Source organism: Zingiber officinale, chromosome 6B (genome assembly GCF_018446385.1).
Source record: "Zingiber officinale cultivar Zhangliang chromosome 6B, Zo_v1.1, whole genome shotgun sequence".
In the NCBI taxonomy this organism is placed as follows: domain Eukaryota; kingdom Viridiplantae; phylum Streptophyta; class Magnoliopsida; order Zingiberales; family Zingiberaceae; genus Zingiber; species Zingiber officinale.
Window position 1 is genome coordinate 70910630 of NC_055996.1, and position 19099 is coordinate 70929728.

Below are 19099 nucleotides of genomic sequence, written 5' to 3' on the forward strand. Positions count from 1 at the left end.
ACTCACTTTGGAAATATCTTCGTCCAAAAAATATCCCTGAAAAGAATACACATGACTTTTCTTGTAGTCACTTTAAAAACATCCTCATTCGGGCATATCTCATTTAAGAATATTTTATTAGATCGAGATACATGCTACAGGGAGAGAGGATGAATCATGTGATTTTCAAAAATTTACTTTTCGATTTTTAAATCAAAGTGCGTAGCGAAAAACTAAGTAAGAAAGTAAAATAGAAAAGCAAGCAAAAAACTATGCGTTCGGTTTTTATTTAGTTCAGAGCCTTTGATGACTCTTACTCCAAGACTCAGGTCCCGTGGACCTATTGACTGGTAATCTACTAAAAATCTCTTTCGGAACCGCTGAAAAAGGTAATCAAGTACAAAAATAATCGGAGAAGTGTAACACGCTACACTTTCCGTTTGTAGAAATTAAGTACAGTTCTATGTATTTAATCCTTGTATTTAAGTGTGCAAGACCTTAGAAACACAAGAAGTTGAGCGGAAGACGTAGCTAGCGAAAAGGATGACACGAAAAAAGGAGCCGACGGGCTCGGTGTTAGATTTTGAGGGATGTCCTAAGACAATCGTCTTACGATTTTTACTAAATATAGATATGCTATTTGAGTGCATATTATATGTTTGATTGTCTTAAACTCATTTACTGAATGTCTGCAATACAATTCATAGTATGAGAAAAATTATGATTAGATCACAACTAGTGATTGTAACAACCCAATTTTCCCCATTTCGAGTTCCAAATGTCCCTAAAAATATTTGGAAATACTTTTAAAATATTCTATAGATTTTTAGAAATTTTTAGAGTATTTTTACGTAATATTTGGAGGTCGTTTGGTATGTTTACAAAAAAGAAAGAAATTTTGACAGAAAGAGTTGAAGGCGAGGCTCGAACCCAAGACCTCCGGTCGAGCCCGACTTAACCGAACGCAGCTAACCAACCGAGCTGCAAGTGTTTTGTTAATAAGTATGAAGCGAGAAATATATATGTTATGGTTGATAAATAAAAACCCTAGTTATAAGAAGAGGACTTAAGTTTCTCCCGTGACCTAAAACTCTCGATTCATCTCCTCTTCTCACGCGACGACGCGGCGTCTCTGCTCGGGCGAAACAAAACCGCGTTAGGCCTTTGTCTCCGGCGCCGGCGAAAGGCTCTTTCCGGCCAGTCTTCATTCGTACGTGACCACCTCGACGAGGAGAGCTCGGAAACACAAAGAGGTTGCCGAGAAACGATGTTCTCCGAACCCTAGAAGCTTCCTTTCCTTCTTTCCGGTTGTAAGTGCAAGAAACCCTAAGTAAGTACTACTCACCTGTGGTAGGAGTTGCTCCGAGTTTCGATTTTCTTCCTTGCTCCGAATTTAGGGTTTCCGATTCCCTTTGTTGCGGATTTTGCTGTGCCGAGTGGATTTATAAGCTAGGGCTTTTATTCTATGCTCGGTTTATCTAGCCGAATTGCTAAGGTTGGTTTGAGTTGTACAGGGTGCTTGCTAAGACCTGTTGATTTCGGTATGAATTGTAGGTTGTTTATTCTGTTCGGATTTTCTTCCTATGGTTTCCGGATCATGCTTTACAGAATAGGGTAGCTAGGGAATCAGCTTTCTTGTTTCTGTTTTGGATTAAGCTGTGTAGAAAAGAGAAGTTGCCTGCTTAAGTTCGGTTATAGCATGCTTAAGGGATTTATTTGCTAGCTGGTTGTGTTCTGTTATAGCATGCATGTCCTGAATTTAGTCCTGTACATGTGCAGATTGATATTTCGTTTATATCATTGAAACAAGCGTTATAAGGGTTTTAATTTCAGCAAGTATTAGGGTTTGAAGTTCAGCAAGTATTAGTCTTGTTTGTGTTAATTTGCTGGTTATGAATAAGCATGTTCTTAGCAAATGCAGAATTTAGTTCGAGTACTTTTCATTACCGTTTGGTATTTTTTCTGATGAAGCATGATTAAAGAGATTAGCCTTGTTTTTATGATTTGGAGTTTGCTTGTTGTGCTACTTTTCTAGCACTCTAGTATTTGGTTGTTTGGCATTTCAGTTGCTTAGTTCCTTAGCATTTCAACCTGAAATTCAGAATTTCACAGCTCTATTTTACAGCATGTTTAGTAAGCTTAAAGTAGTTCTCTTTTGCTCCATTTTGTAGCATGATTAGCAAGATCAAATAGTTTTCTTTGTGCTTTATTTTATAGCCTGATTAGTAAGCTCAAAGTTGCTTCCTTTTGCTCTATTTTGTAGCATGATTAGTAAGATCAGATTAGCTTACTTTTGCTCTTATCACAGCATGTTTAGAAAGTCCAAGTTAGCTTTCTTTTGCTCTATCACAGCATGTTTTAAAAGTTACAACTAGCTCTCTTTTGCTCTATTCTAGAGCATGATTATTAAGTTCAGATGTGCTTTCTTTTCCTTTGTTTTACAGCATGTTTAGAAAGTTCAGATTTGCTTTTCTGTTGCTTTGTTTTATAACATGCTTAGAGAGAGTTCAGATTTGCTTTCCTTTATGTTATTTTTTATATAGCATGCTTGGTTAGTTGTAATCCTATACTTGTTAGATATATATCTAAAGGATTCTAATAAGCTCTAATAAAGGATTATGAGAAGTATGAGTAAAGAAAAAGACCAAGGTCTAATTAAAAAGAGATAACAAGTAAATTAAAGTAAGAGGCTAGTGCCCGACATCCAAGAGCTTGTCGTTAAACAAATCCAGGTGACCATTTCCGAGGTCTTGGCCCTGGTAGACCGAGGTCTGCTCTTATAGGATTGGTGGCTCGCAACCCCAACCTATTAGGGAACGCGCATGAGTTGGTACTAAGCCTGGGCCCAAAGAAGAAAAGAAGAACAAGAAGAAGAAAGTGAAAGAGAAATTAAAAGATTAATTTCTAGCATAAGAAAAGAAAAAGAAAAGAAGAAGAAAGTAAAAGAGAAATTAAAAGATTAATTTCTGGTATAAAGATATAAGAAAATGAAACAAGTTTTATGCTTAGAATCAATAAAAGTTTAGTTCTTTAGTTCTAAGCTTACAGTAGTTGTTTCATTACTTTCCTGTCAGTTAGTGAGCATGTTTAGTATTCAGTTTTATTTCTGTATACCATGAGTACCTGCAGCTTTGCTTTTAGCATTTCAGTTTTAGTATTGTTGCATCCTTTTTATATACTTCGATGTTTTTGTGAGATAGATTAGTACTTACTAAGCGTTTTCGCTTATAGATCTTTTGTTTTTTTTTTCCTCCTACCGCAGATAAAGGAAAAGCTAAGATATGAAAGGGAGGCGACAGGATGGTGGTGGTGATGAAGGTGTGTGATGACTGCGACTATGGAGAGATCCAGAGAGTGTTATCAAACCTGCAGGACCTATTTGATTAGAGTTTATACTCTAGTTCCTTTCTTTAAACTTCCGTTATGAAGTTTATGAGTTTATGATTGAGTTTGATTGCATTGTAGCTTATTATGTTCCATTCTGGGAGATTGTGTTTAGTTCTTATTATTAGACTAGTCTTTTGGTTAAAATATGAATTTATTACTGCGTGGTTGTGAATAAATGTGATCCAGTCGCATGTGGCTGTGTATATATCTTGTGTATTATAGATTTGGTCACCGGTACAGGGGAGACTCTGTCGAAATTTTTCGGTAGGTTTTCCTCTGGGCTGTGATAAATCTAAGTGTCGCTAATAATAGCATAAGTGACACTAGTAAGTAAAGTAGTAGTTAGGTAACGGTCGCCCTTAGAGAGTAGTAGTAAGAAGGGTGGGTTGTTACAGTGATTATCTCTACATGTGCAATTATGAATATAATGGAATTTCCCTAGTCGTCGAATTGATACATCATTAATTCTGTAAGACTAGCACGAGTTATATGCTGGTTGCTACTCGGAAAACCTAATGGTTCTACTGTACAAAAATTTTGTACAAAGGTCTGAACCTTTTCCTAGCTACCATGTGTTCTTTTAAATTAAACTCGGATCGCCTGCGGAACTTAACACGTTTGATCCAAACTTTAATCTATTTGTTCTTTTAGGTTTTGACTTGGATCTCCTGCGGAACTTAACACGTTTGATCCAAATCACCTAGGTTATTAATTTTATTAAATATTAGTTTCTAAAATTGGCTCCCAGTACTGACGTGGCGAGACACATGACCTTCTTGGATATGGGAAAAACCACCACCGACTAGACAAAGCCTTTTAAGGAAAGTTAATATTTAATTTCCTTAAATAACTTTAGGTCAACCGAAAAGAACAATCAAATCACAAGGAAAAAAAAACAAAAAGAACACAACATCGAAAACAAATTCGAAATACTAGAATCGTATGCCTCTTGTATTTAGTATTATTTCCTAAAATAACTAGTATGATGCGGAAAGGAAAAATACTAGTTATACCTTTTAGAAAGACCTCTTGATCTTCTACCGTATTCCTCTTCTAACCTCGGACGTTGTGTGGGTAACGATCTTCCGAGATGAGAAACCACCAAAGCACCTTCTTCTCCTTTCTTCAAGTTTCGGCCAAGCACAATGCTTCCAAAAGATGAAGATCTTTTTCCACCAACCAAGCTCCAAGGGATGTAAGCTTTCTCTCTTTTTTCTCCAAGCTAAAATCCGGCCACCACTTGATCTCCAAAGAGGAAGAGAGGTTCGGCCACAAGGATGGAGAGAAGAGAAGGGGAAGGGCCGGCCACACCAAGGAAGAAAAGAGGGAGAAAAATAATAGAGTCGTTCACCCATGAAGGCACCTCTACCCCCTCTTTTATAATCCTTGGTCTTGGCAAATAAGGAAATTTAAATAAAAACTTCCTTAATTCTTTTGCCATGAAAAGGAAATATTTATTTATTTAAAAATATTTTTTCTCTTCTCAATTTACAATGGTCGGCCATATACAAATCTCCAAGCAAATAAAATTTTAAACACAAATTAAAACTTCCTTATTTGCTTTCGGAAATTTATAAAATTTTTCAATAATTTTTATCCCTTCATGATTGGTTAATAAAAAGGAAATTTTATAAATTAAAATCTTTCTTTTAAACATGTGGATAATTTTCCAAAAAGGAAAGTTATCTCTAAAAATTAAAATCTCTTTTCAATCTACAAATAAGGAAAAATATCAAATCTTTTCTTAATCTTTTGTAGAAACTAATAAAAGAGAATTTTTAATTTTTAAACTTTCTTTTAAATCATGAACATAATTAAAAAGGAAAGTTTTTACCAAAATTAAAATCAACCTTTTAATCTACAAATAAGGAAAGATATTTAGCTCTTATCTTAATCTTTTGTAGAATCTTATAAAAGGAAAGATTTAAATTTTTAAACTCTCATGTTATCCACATAAGAAAAAGTTTTAAAAAATAAAAATCCTTTTATTTTAATTTGGGCCGGCCACACCAAGCTTGAACCCAAACTAGGGCCGGCCACCTTGAAGCACCCATGATCCAAACTTTGGTCGGCCCTAGCTTGGTCTCCAAGCTAGCTTGGCCGACCCTTATGGGATGGGTAAGAAGGTGGGTATAGTACTCTATAATTAAGAGGTTACGATAGGGACCGAGAGGAGGAATTGGTTTTGGTCTCCCGATAAAATTAAGCATCCCGTGTTCGCCCCGAACACACAATTTAATTTTATCAATAATAATTCATTCCACTAGAGAACTATTATTGAACTACCGCACCAATCCCAAATTACATTTTGGGCTCCTTCTTATTATGAGTGTGTTAGTCTCCCTGTGTTTAAGATGTCGAATATCCACTAATTAAGTAAGTTACTGACAACTCACTTAATTAATATCTAGCTCCAAGAGTAGTACCACTCAACTTCATCGTCATGTCGGACTAAGTCTACCTGCAGGGTTTAACATGACAATCCTTATGAGCTCCTCTTGGGGACATTTTCAACCTAGATCACTAGGACACAGTTTCCTTCTATAATCAACAACACACACTATAAGTGATATCATTTCCCAACTTATCGGGCTTATTGATTTATCGAACTAAATCTCACCCATTGATAAATTAAAGAAATAAATATCAAATATATGTGCTTGTTATTATATTAGGATTAAGAGCACACACTTCCATAATAACTGAGATATTTGTTCCTTTATAAAGTCAGTATAAAAGAAACGACCTCAAATGGTCTTACTTAATACACTCTAAGTGTACTAGTGTAATTATATAGTTAAGATAAACTAATACCTAATTACACTACGACCTTCCAATGGTTTGTTCCTTTCCATCTTGGTCGTGAGCTACTGTTTATAATTTATAAGGAACCGATAACATGATCTTCTGTGTGTGACACCACACACCATGTTATCTAATATAAATTAATTGAACAATTACATTTATCATAAATGTAGACATTTGACCAATGTAATTCTTATTTCTAGATAAATGTTTATACCAAAAGCTAGGCTTTTAGTATACATCCTAACAATCTCCCACTTATACTAAAAGACTAAGCTGCTATATCTGCTGCCATACATCTGATTCCCAACTCTTCAACATGCTCATCAAAAGCTCTTGCCTTAAAGGCCTTAGTGAAAAGATCTATAGGTCATCATCTAATGTAATCTAGGCAGCAACAACTTCTCCTCATTTATATGATTTCTCGTATTGGATGGTACTTGCGCTCTATTGTGTTTACCTGCCTTATAGACTTATGGTTTCTTTGAGTTTGTTACTGCACCAATATCATTACAATGAATTGTAATAATCTTTGGACAAACCAGAAATCATATCTAAGTTCATCTTGAGGTTATTGAGTCATTTAGCTTTTATGGCTACCTCAGAGGCTTGCCATATACTCAGCTTCTATGGAAACACCTATGCTTATCACTCTTCCATAGTTATGACTTTACCTCCTAAAGTAAACACAAAACCCCGAGGTTGACTTACTATTGTCCCTTTCCGATTGGATGTTAAAATCCATACAACCCACAGGAACAAATTATCTGCCTTATAAGCTAGCATATAATCTCTAGTGCCTCTAAGGTACTACAATATATGTTTTACCGCAGATCAATGTCCTTGTCCAGAGTTGTTTTGATATCTACTAACTATGCCCACGACAAAATAGATATCCAGTCTCGTACACAGCATTGCATACATTAAGCTTCCCATAGCCGAAGCATAAGGAACTGCCTTCATGTCCTTTATCTCCTTTGATGTCTATGGAGACATTTCTTTAGATAAAGTTACTCCATGCTAAAAAGGTAAGAAACCTTTGGAGTTTTGCATGCTTAAAACGAGCAAGGTTCGATATATGAAGTTTGGGATAATTAAAATATTCTTTTCTTGCAATCCCTTATTACTTTGATCCCAAGAATATATTCATTCTCCCAAGTCCTTCATATCGAATTGTTTGGACAACCATACCCTTACTTCTGACAACATTTTGATATTGTTTCCAACTACCAAAAATGTTATCTACGTATAGTACAAGAAATATCATCACATTTCCATCACACCTTTTGTATACACAAGACTTATCCGGTTACTAAATAAATCCATAGGTCTGGATTCCTTTGATAAACCGGATGTTCCAAGACCTTGAAGCTTTGCCTCAGTCCATAGACTGATTGAACTTGCACACAAAATGCTCTTTTCCCTTTGCAATGAACTCTTCTGGTTGCTTTGTATGGATGCTTTTTTTTTTCAAGACTTCCATTAAGGAATGCTGTCTTGACATCCACTTGCTAAATAGATAAAAGAATCCGGATAGACTTAAGCATGACTACCAGTGAAAAAGTTTCCCTTTTCATCAAGCCTTGCTTTGAAAGTTCCACCTTCCTGTCTATCCATCTTTTCCTATTGTAGACATATTTTCACCCAATGACTTTTACACCATCTGGTGGTTCTACAAGCTTCCAGATTTTATTAGAATACATATATTCTAATTCTGTATTCATTGCTCTTTACCAAGATGCTGCATCTTTATTTTGGAATGTTTCATCATATTTCCGGGATCAGACTCATGTTCATTTGGGATCAAGTCCAAAAACTCTCCCAAAAGATGAATCCTTTTGGTTGTTTGACAACCCTCCCACTACGATGATGTAGTCTATAATTGTGTATCAATTGTGATACGTGTTGTAGTTTCTTGTGATATTTCATCTTGTACAGTTGGTACTAGATTAGACATGTCCTTTATAATTTCTTTAAGAACAAATTTACTTATGGGCTTGTGGTTTATTACATAGTTTTTTTCTAAAAATCGATCATTGATGCTAACAATGACCTTCTGATTTTTAAGACTATAAACCTACTTTCATTTCTCTAGGATAACTTACAAACAAGTGAATTCCTGTCCAACTTATCATTGTCTCTCTTCAGCATATGTGATGGACTACCTGAATCCGAATATGCTTCAAAATAGGCTTATGCCTATTTAGCAATTCTATATGAGTAGAGAGTTCTGACTTTGGAAGGTACTATGTTCACTTCCGTTTCCAGAGTATATCCTTAAAATGAATTTGGTAATTTTCCAAATAACTCATCATCAATCTACTTATTTCCATAAGAGTCCTATACCTTCCTTTTTCTACACCATTCTGTAGGGGTGTACCAGGTGCAGTTAGTTGGGATTGAATCCCTACTTTTGATAAGTGACTCCTAAATTCTCCCAAGAGGTACTTGCCACTACGATCTCATCGTAGTGTTTTAATACTTTTACTTTGACGTTTCTCCGCATCAGCCTTCTACTCTTTGAACTAATCAAAGCACTTAGTCTTGCGGCACATTAAGTAAATGTATTTGTATCTTGAATAGTTGTCTATAAAATAGATGAAATATTCGATACTACCTCTTGTCTGGATAGTCATAGGATCACACAAATCAGAATGAAACAATTCTAACATATCTTTGGCTCCATACCCCTTAGACTTAAAAACTTCTTGGTTATTATTCCTTCCAAGTAAGACTCGCAGGTTGGAAAGATTTCCACTACCAATGAACCCAAAAGTTCATCAGCTACCAATGAATCCTACTCAAGTTAATATAACCTAGCCTTAGATGCCAAAGATATAATTGGTTCATTTCCGAAGGTTGCTTTCTCTTAAAGTTAGAAGATGTGTTATAATTTCCATTTATTACATCGTGGGAGTTATTGGATTATAAATTGTCAACCAACATAGCAGAATAGATAACTTCTCTATTTTTCTTGATAACAGCTTTGTTATCAAAATAGACACAATATCTATTCTATAATAGTTTAGAAACTGAAATCAGGTTCTTTCTAAACTTAGTACGTAAAGACAATTTCTAATAATCCATATTCCTATTAGAGAATAAACCTCTCCCACTGCAACAGCTGCTACTTTTGCAGTAGTGCCTATGTGGACGGTGTTTTTATTTTCATTTAGTTGTCGGGTTTCTTGGAACCCTGCAATAAATTACAGATATGATTAATGACATCTGTATCTACACTCCAGGTTCTGGTAGATAACACCACTAAACATGTTTCAACTAATGAATTAAATACACCTAAATTGTTCTTAGTTCTAAGAAGACAGTCTACCTTAATGTCCAAGTCCTATTTCCAATCATTACAATTGGGACTACTAAGTCTTTTCTATAGTATAACAACTAGGGGATTGACAAACATTTTAAATCCTAAGAATCACAAAAATATTTGGTCAAGATCAATTCTTTTAAAAATCCCTATGAATTTTGTATGCCACGATAGTGTGGACGTATACAAAATTAAAGAGAAGATTTTATCCATTAATTTTATTATCTCATCAACTTTTCTTTATGATGACTAAAATTAATAGTTGATCTATCTTTGATCAAATATTTGGTCAAAACTTTTGAATTTAAAATAACATTGATTTCTCAAACAATATTATTTAAATTCACCAACACCTCAAACACCGTGAATTTTGCATGCCACGATAGTGTGGACGTATACAAAATTAAACATTTGTAAGAGGAGGGGTTTACCCATTAATTATCTTGTTAATAAATCTTTATGACAAATAAAATTACCTCAAACACCGTGAATTTTGTATGCCACGATAGTGTGGACGTATACAAAATCAAACATTTGTAAGAGGAGTTTTTAATTTTATTATCCTGTCAACCTATTTATTTGACAAATTAATAGTTGGTTTTCTTCGGCCACACAAATAATAGCAGTAACTCCGATGGGGAGGATACTATTAGACGTACCTAAGTGTATACCATTACTTGACACTAAATCCATTAATAAGATTGTGCCCCTTCCGATGGGGAAGATCACGCGCTCTTAATTAACTTCATATAGTCATCCAAAATGGATGTTTAAGCTAGTGATCTGCAAACAAGCTCATCCGATATGGAGGAAGGCACTCAGAGCCAACGCGCAAGCTTGTTGCATCACTTATAAACCAGTAATGGAGATCATGGAATTTATTTAAAAATAAATCCCTCTCCCACTTAGTTATTTAAAGTGAGGAATTTTGACTATGCTAGCCTACTTAGCATGCATACTAACAAGCACACACAACACAATATAAAAAGCAATAAATAGAAAAACTAATTTTCAAATATTATGGCTTTTTATCTATTGCTGTCCTCCGTGTGTCGCCAACCCTAGCTGCTGCCATCTTTGGCCACCGCCACCTCGTCTAGTTGTCGCATCCATCTTGCTCCTTGTTCCGCTGCGCCTCTGGTCCTCAAAAGGTTCCACGCCTTGCAAGATTCGATCCGCGACATAAATAGAATTTTACATTTTTCGATCCTATATTCCTCGAAGGAATGTACATGTAAACTAGATCGAACATAAAATAAAATTTACATCCATCGATCCTATATTCCATAAAAGGAATGTACATGTAACTAGATCAAAAAATAAAATCCTAATAAAACTAAATACAGCTCCTGCTGTATTTTATAATACAATCATGCACACACAATAAAATGCCCTTGACATGTCCAAGGGTCCAATCACACACACAATATCTATAAGCCATAATAGTTGGATCCTGCATCCACAAAGTTAGCACATCCTACTATTATCCTTCCTAAATTATGTATGACATGTGCATAATTAAACTAATACCAAATACACAGAGGCAAAACCCTAGCTCTGATACCAATTGTTGGTTGCTGCTCGGAAAACCTAATGGTTCCACTGTACAAAAATTTTGTACAAAGGTCTGAACCTTTTCCTAGCTACCATGTGTTCTTTTAAATTAAACTCGGATCGCCTGCAGAACTTAACACGTTTGATCCAAAGTTTAATCTATTTGTTCTTTTATGTTTTGACTTAGATCTCCTGCGGAACTTAACACGTTTGATCCAAATCACCTAGGTTATTAATTTCATTAAATATTAGTTTCCAAAATTGGCTCCCAGTACTGACGTGGCGAGGCACATGACCTTCTTGGATATGGGAACAACCACCACCGACTAGACAAAACCTTTTAAGGAAAGTTAATATTTAATTTTCTTAAATAACTTTAGGTCAACCGAAAAGAACAATCAAATCACAAGGAAAAAAAAAAAGAACACAACATCGAAAACAAATTCGAAATACTAGAATCGTATGCCTCTTGTATTTAGTATTATTTCATAAAATAACTAGTATGATGCGGAAAGGAAAAATACTAGTTATACCTTTTAGAAAGACCTCTTGATCTTCTACCGTATTCCTCTTCTAACCTCGGACGTTGTGTGGGCAACGATCTTCTGAGATGAGAAACCATCAAAGCACCTTCTTCTCCTTTCTTCAAGTTTCGGCCAAGCACAATGCTTCCAAAAGAAGAAGATCTTTTTCCACCAACCAAGCTCCAAGGGATGTAAGCTTTCTCTCCTTCTTCTCCAAGCTAAAATCCGGCCACCACTTGATCTCCAAGGAGGAAGAGAGGTTCGGCCACAAGGATGGAGAGAAGAGAAGGGGAAGGGCCGGCCACACCAAGGAAGAAAAGAGGGAGAAAAATAATAGAGTCGTTCACCCATGAAGGCACCTCTACCCCCTCTTTTATAATCCTTGGTCTTGGCAAATAAGGAAATTTAAATAAAAAATTCCTTAATTCTTTTGCCATGAAAAGGAAATATTTATTTATTTAAAAATAATTTTTCTCTTCTCAATTTACAATGGCCGGCCATATACAAATCTCCAAGCAAATAAAATTTTAAACACAAATTAAAACTTCCTTATTTGCTTCCGGAAATTTATAAAATTTTTCAATAATTTTTATCCCTTCATGATTGGTTAATAAAAAGGAAATTTTATAAATTAAAATCTTTCTTTTAAACATGTGGATAATTTTCCAAAAAGGAAAGTTATCTCTAAAAATTAAAATCTCTTTTCAATCTACAAATAAGGAAAGATATCAAATCTTTTCTTAATCTTTTGTAGAAACTAATAAAAGAGAAATTTTAATTTTTAAACTTTCTTTTAAATCATGAACATGATTAAAAAGGAAAGTTTTTACCAAAATTAAAATCAACCTTTTAATCTACAAATAAGGAAAGTGATTTAGCTCTTCTCTTAATCTTTTGTAGAATCTTATAAAAGGAAAGATTTAAATTTTTAAACTCTCATGTTATCCACATAAGAAAAAATTTTAAAAAATAAAAATCCTTTTATTTTAATTTGGGCCGGCCACACCAAGCTTGAACCCAAGCTAGGGCCGGCCACCTTGAAGCACCCATGATCCAAACTTTAGTCGGCCCTAGCTTGGTCTCCAAGCTAGCTTGGCCGGCCCCTATGGGATGGGTAAGAAGGTGCGTATAGGTGTGTATAGTACTCTATAATTAAGAGGCTACGATAGGGACCGAGAGGATGAATTGGTTTTGATCTCCCGATAAAATTAAGCATCCCGTGTTCGCCCCGAACACACAACTTAATTTTATCAATAATAATTCATTCCACTAGAGAACTATTATTGAACTACCGCACCAATCCCAAATTATATTTTGGGCTCCTTCTTATTATGAGTGTGTTAGTCTCCCTGTGTTTAAGATGTCGAATGTCCACTAATTAAGTAAGTTACTGACAACTCACTTAATTAATATCTAGCTCCAAGAGTAGTACCACTCAACTTCATCGTCATGTCGGACTAAGTCCACCTGCAGGGTTTAACATGACAATCCTTATGAGCTCCTCTTGGGGACATTCTCAACCTAGATCACTAGGACACAGTTTCCTTCTATAATCAACAACACACACTATAAGTGATATCATTTCCCAACTTATCGAGCTTATTGATTTATCGAACTAAATCTCACCCATTGATAAATTAAAGAAATAAATATCAAATATATGTGCTTGTTATTATATTAGGATTAAGAGAACACACTTCCATAATAACTGAGGTCTTTGTTCCTTTATAAAGTCAGTATAAAAGAAATGACCTCAAATGGTCTTACTCAATACACTCTAAGTGTACTAGTGTAATTATATAGTTAAGATAAACTAATACCTAATTACACTACGACCTTCCAATGGTTTGTTCCTTTCCATCTTGGTCGTGAGCTACTGTTTATAATTTATAAGGAACCGATAACATGATCTTCTGTGTGTGACACCACACGCCATGTTATCTTATATAAATTAATTGAACAATTACATTTATCATAAATGTAGACATTTGACCAATGTGATTTTGATTTCTAGATAAATGTTTATACCAAAAGCTAGGCTTTTAATATACATCCTAACATTATACTCCTTGGTTTGCCAAGCAGTCATTTTCTCACTAGCTAGAGACATTGGGATGTCGAGAGTTAAACGTGGATGCTAGTTATCGTAATTAGTTTATTAGAGTGACTTGCTGTAAGACTTCATATGGTTATCTATATATATGGATATGTCTGTGAAGCTCTTACTGCAACTCGAGTGCAAGTTTCCTTCGACTTGAGGTATACAAGTCATCTTGGTCATAGAAACTTATACTTTGATATTTTAAGCATGTATCTCATTGAAGTGTGGACCCCGGATGATTGGGTATAAGTCAAAATGCTCAAAGATGTTTGGATAGCCTACAAAGGATTCACCACTCCTTGCGATGAGACGTATACCCTATGGTCACTCGTTAGGATTATTACTCAAAGTCTTTGGTTAAAGTATCACATGTTAAGAGTGTGAGACTCTTAGACACATGTACGAGTAATTTGAATCTGTAGAACGAGGAAGTATTACTTGGGCTAGGTGTGATGTAGTCAGTCTAGTGGGGACAGACATATAAACCATGTCCTGAACCAAGTGGGTATAAGACGAGTGAAAGGAACAATGCACAACTCACTGTAGCTGTTTAAGGGTTTAGAATTAGTTCTAAGATCAATTATAATTTTCCGGCTAATTAGGGATCATGATGTACTACTAGGTGTCACTCATGATTATTCTATAATTAAGTAGTTAATTATAGACGACCAAGATGAATCGGGAACCTATTGGGTCACACACACTAACGAGTCTCTAAAAGATGTAAAACAAGTTAAAGAATAAGATTCTTAGATCAAGAGATAAATGTTTAGTTACATCATACATAAGACAAATATGGAAATATTTGTCATAATGAAAGCGACGATGGGCTACATCTCTTATAGTAGAGTTGAACCATATTTAGTTTAATCATAAATTAGTCATGAATCAATTTGAGTTAGTTGTGAACCAAACTAAGGGATTAATGGGCTAACTTTTAGTTAAGAGATAATGAGTTGAATTTGAGCTTTCTGAAAGAGGATTATATATATATATATATATAATTAGGACAGAATTAGATAGAAGTTTTATTATTTGGTTGATTGACTTTTGGAAACACAATCCTCCTCTCCCTCTCCTCTCTCTTCCACTGCCAACAAGAGGGTGCTCCCTCTTGTTGTCGTGACCACCACAAGGGAGAAAAACTCTCCCTTGTGTGTTTCTCTTCTTCCTCTTGATCTCTCTTCTACGCTCGTGGCTAGTAACTTCCGAAGGAAAAGCTTGTACTCAAGGAGTTGTCTTGAGGAACTCGGCGTGGATACGAATATAAGCGAGGTTCGACAACGTCACTATGGTTGATGCCCTTCTCGTTACAGGTCATCCGTAAGGTATACCTAACATAAATTTACTTCCCGTAAAATTTTAATTATGCGATTATGTTTAGCATATTGTATCCTTGTATGTGTATGACGTGTATGATGTAATAATTAAGAATTATTATTATTTTATTTTCCGCTGCGTATGTTTACGAAATGTGTTCTAACACGTACCCGCATCGGGCATATCCCAACAGTGGTATTCGAGTTTGATCGTGCTTCAACATTATCGTAAAATTATTTTACAGTCCGTAATTAGTGTTGTAATTAATTTTAATTTTTTTTAGAATTATTAAGACTTTTTCTATTTTTGGAAGTTTTCTAAATTGTTAGAAAATTCTAGTTTTGGAAAGTTTCTGATATAATTTTATAAAATTAAATTTAGAAATATTCTATTAATTTAGAAATTATCATTTCTAGAATTTTCTTAAATTTGAAGAAATATTCTATTTTTTAAAAAAATTCTAATTTGTTAGGTAATACCAAATATGGAAAGATTTTGAAATTATAAAAAAATCTAGATATGAGATATTATAAATTAAATTATAGAATTAATCTTTTCTAGAATTTTTAGATTTATTAAAATATTTATTTTTGGAAAGTTTACTAAATTGTTAGGAAATACTAAATTTAGAAAGATTTGAAAAATCATTAAAAATATAAATTTGAGATATTCTAAATTAAATTATAGAATTAATCTTTTCTAAAAATTTCAGATTTATTAAAATATTTTATTTTTGGAAGGTTTCCTAAATTGCTAGGAAATGTCAAATTTAGAAAGATTTAGAAAATCATAAAAAAAATCCAAATTTGAATTATTCGGTAATAAATTAATAAATATTAATTATTTATTTCTTAAATGGTTAGGAAATTAATTTAGAAATTTATTTCTAAAATAATTAAAGATTCTTGATTGATAGAAAAATTCTAGATGAAATATGTTAATTAAATTTGAAAATTGATTTCCTAATTTGATTAGATAAATCTTGATTTATTAAAATCATATTTATAACATATTTTTATTTCTAAAATAAAATTATAATATATATAAATTTATATCATGTTCATACCATATTGTATGTCATATAAATACATTAATTATGACATGATTAGATTTTGTTATACGTGTGATGTGATTAGATTTACTATATGTGTGATGTATCATGCTATGTCATGCGTGCGATGTGTCATGTCATCATTTATCTGATGCGTGCAACGTGCCATGTCATCATTTATGTCATGCATGTAATTACCTCCCTTATGTGCTAGTCAGTATTCCAAAGGCTAGTAGCCGCCCGTGATTTACCTCCTCCGTGTTGGCCCTGGGACAGGTTGGCGGGGGCGCTGGAGGCGAGCGTATTCGTCTTTTGCCACCATTTATGTCATGCATGTAATGTCATGTAGATAGAATATTTGCTTAATGTAGATGAGACCAAATCTCTTACTCAATATTAAAACCTGCACCTTCCGTTAATATAGTAAGAACCAGAGTTTAAGTTCTTGTTTGAGTTGTTGGCCAAAGTCAAGCTCAAACTTGAAATTAAATATGTTCAAACCATAGAGATACAATCTCATGATTAACAGGTCGCTTTTAAACTTGAAGCGTTGATTTGTTGTGCCAAAGCCATGATCAATGTGGATAGAGATGAAGTTGGGTGATATGCATTTGATGTATACTTGTTAATGTGTTAACAATCCGATGTTTATGCGAAGATCAATCAGTTGCTAATATAATGTGATAGTTACATATAAGTGATATGTAATCGGTAAACTTGTTACCTACTGCTATAGCTAAGAATGACTTATTAGCCAAAGTTAAGGTTATTCTTATCTGTAGTGGATATCAACCCACTTTGAGAAAAACTATCATCTCCCGAATTTAAAAATAAGAGTATTTAAATTCGATAAATAAGTAGACTTTTATGTAAATTGCTTATATAAATAATATCATGTCCTTTATACATTCTCGTTTTTGTATTTCTAGGTTAATCATTTAATTATGACTTCTGTTAAACTGTGTTCGATTTTGGACTCGAATAAACTGACTGAGCCGAACTTCTTGGACAGGTTTTGAAATTTGAGAATTGTTCTCAAAGCTGAGAAACTAGCTTATGTCTTTGATCAGCCTCTTCTCACAAGTCTTGATGCTGATGCAACTGTGGACCAATTGTTGGCCCTTCAGAAATATAAGATGATTCTGTACTTACAAGTTGTATCATCCTAGCTGCTATAATTCCTGAACTACAAAAACAACATGAGCATTTGGATGTTTATGATATTGTCCATTATCTTCGTGAGCTATTTGATGATCAAGCTAGATCTGAAAGGTTCGAGGTCTCTAAGCTTCTCTTATCTTTTGCTCAAAGATGAAGGCGGGTTCGTCCACAGTACAATATATACTAAAGATAAACAACTACATAGAGTGTTTAGCATCACTCAGTTTTACAATGGATTATAAGCTAAGTATTGACCTAATTTTACATAGTTTTACTGAAAAGTCATTCATAATTTGTGATGAACTATCGGATGAACAATTTGAACTCGACTATTTTCAAGATGATTAATATGCTCAAGACTGTAGAGCCTTCTGTTAAGGCTGAACAGAAAATTGTGATGTTAATAAACTTCTCCAATAAAGGTTCTAAGAGGAAACCAAAACATCAGGCTAAAGAGAAGAGTAAAATGGTCAAGACAGTAGAACCGAGATAAAAGGGCTCATGCCATCATTGTGGTAAGATGGGACACTGACGAAGAAACTGCAAGATCTATCTTAAGTCCGTGAAGAAGAATAAGGCATCTGATGCCCCATCCTCTTCAGGTATTTTTGTTATTGATTGTCATACTTTTCCTCAGACACTTGGATATTAGATACTGGGTGTGACTCACATATATGTAATGACATACAGTGGCTAAGGAATAGCAGAAGACTCGTCAAGGGAGAAACAAGTCTGTAAGTTGAGAATGAAGCAAAAGTTGTTGCAGTCACTATTGGAACATACTTATTACAGCTTCCTAGTGGGCTTGTCTTAGAACTAAATAATTATTATTTTATTTATGAATTAACAAAGAATATTATTTCTATTTTTTGCTTAAATAGAAAAGGTTTCCATTTGACTTTTAATAATAATTATTGTTATATAACGTTGAATGGTGTTCTTCATGACACTGGAACTTTATGAAATGACATCTACGCATTAGATACATCTAGTGACACATTTAATATTGATACGAGCAATAAACGCGCCCGATTAGATAATCAATTAACTTTACTCGTGGTATTGTCACCTTTGCCATATAAGCAAGAAACACATATCCGAATTGAAAAATATTACAATTCTCGAATCATTTAAATTAGATACATTTGATACATGCGATTCATGTATAAAAGGCAAGATAACAAAGTTACCTTTTTTTGGAAAGGATGAACGAGTTGATGAGTTACTTGGGCTCGTATATGTTGGAACCCACAGGTTGTTTTGATGTAATCAACCAAGTTAGGTTAGGTCCTGTTGTGTTTTAACCTTGTGTCTAAGTGTACAGGAGCTTAGAAACACAAGAAGTCAAGCAAAAGACGTAGCTAGCGAGAAGGATGACACGGGAGAGAGCTGACGGGCTCGGTGCATCCGAGGGACGAGGTGCTGCGAAAAAGTACGAGGGCGGACGAGAAAGAAGCGCGCGGCATTTCCGAGGGACGAGAAGCCGGAGCGGAAGATTGCTCGAGAAGCCCGAAATTGGGTTCTGGTGAGTCTTATTTCAGTTGGCCGATGTCACCCAAGCGAGCGGAGCGAAGGATCTGGACTGAGGTGAGCAGAACCAGAGTAGAGAGCCCATACTGTAAAAAGTCAACAATGTTGACTTTAAGGGTCTCGGTGCCCAGAATCTGACTTTGACTAGATCACGTTTGACCATGATCTGTTGCGAAGGGGATAAAGTGTTATCCCCTTCCAAGGGCCTGGAACCCTCCAGGCGCCCCGACCAAGGCTATAAATACAGCCTTGGTCCAAAATATTTTCAATCAATCAAACAATCACTGTAACTGTTGGAACCCCAAGGTTGTTTTGGTGTGATCAACAAGTTAAGTTAGGTCCTGTGTATTTCTAACCTTGTG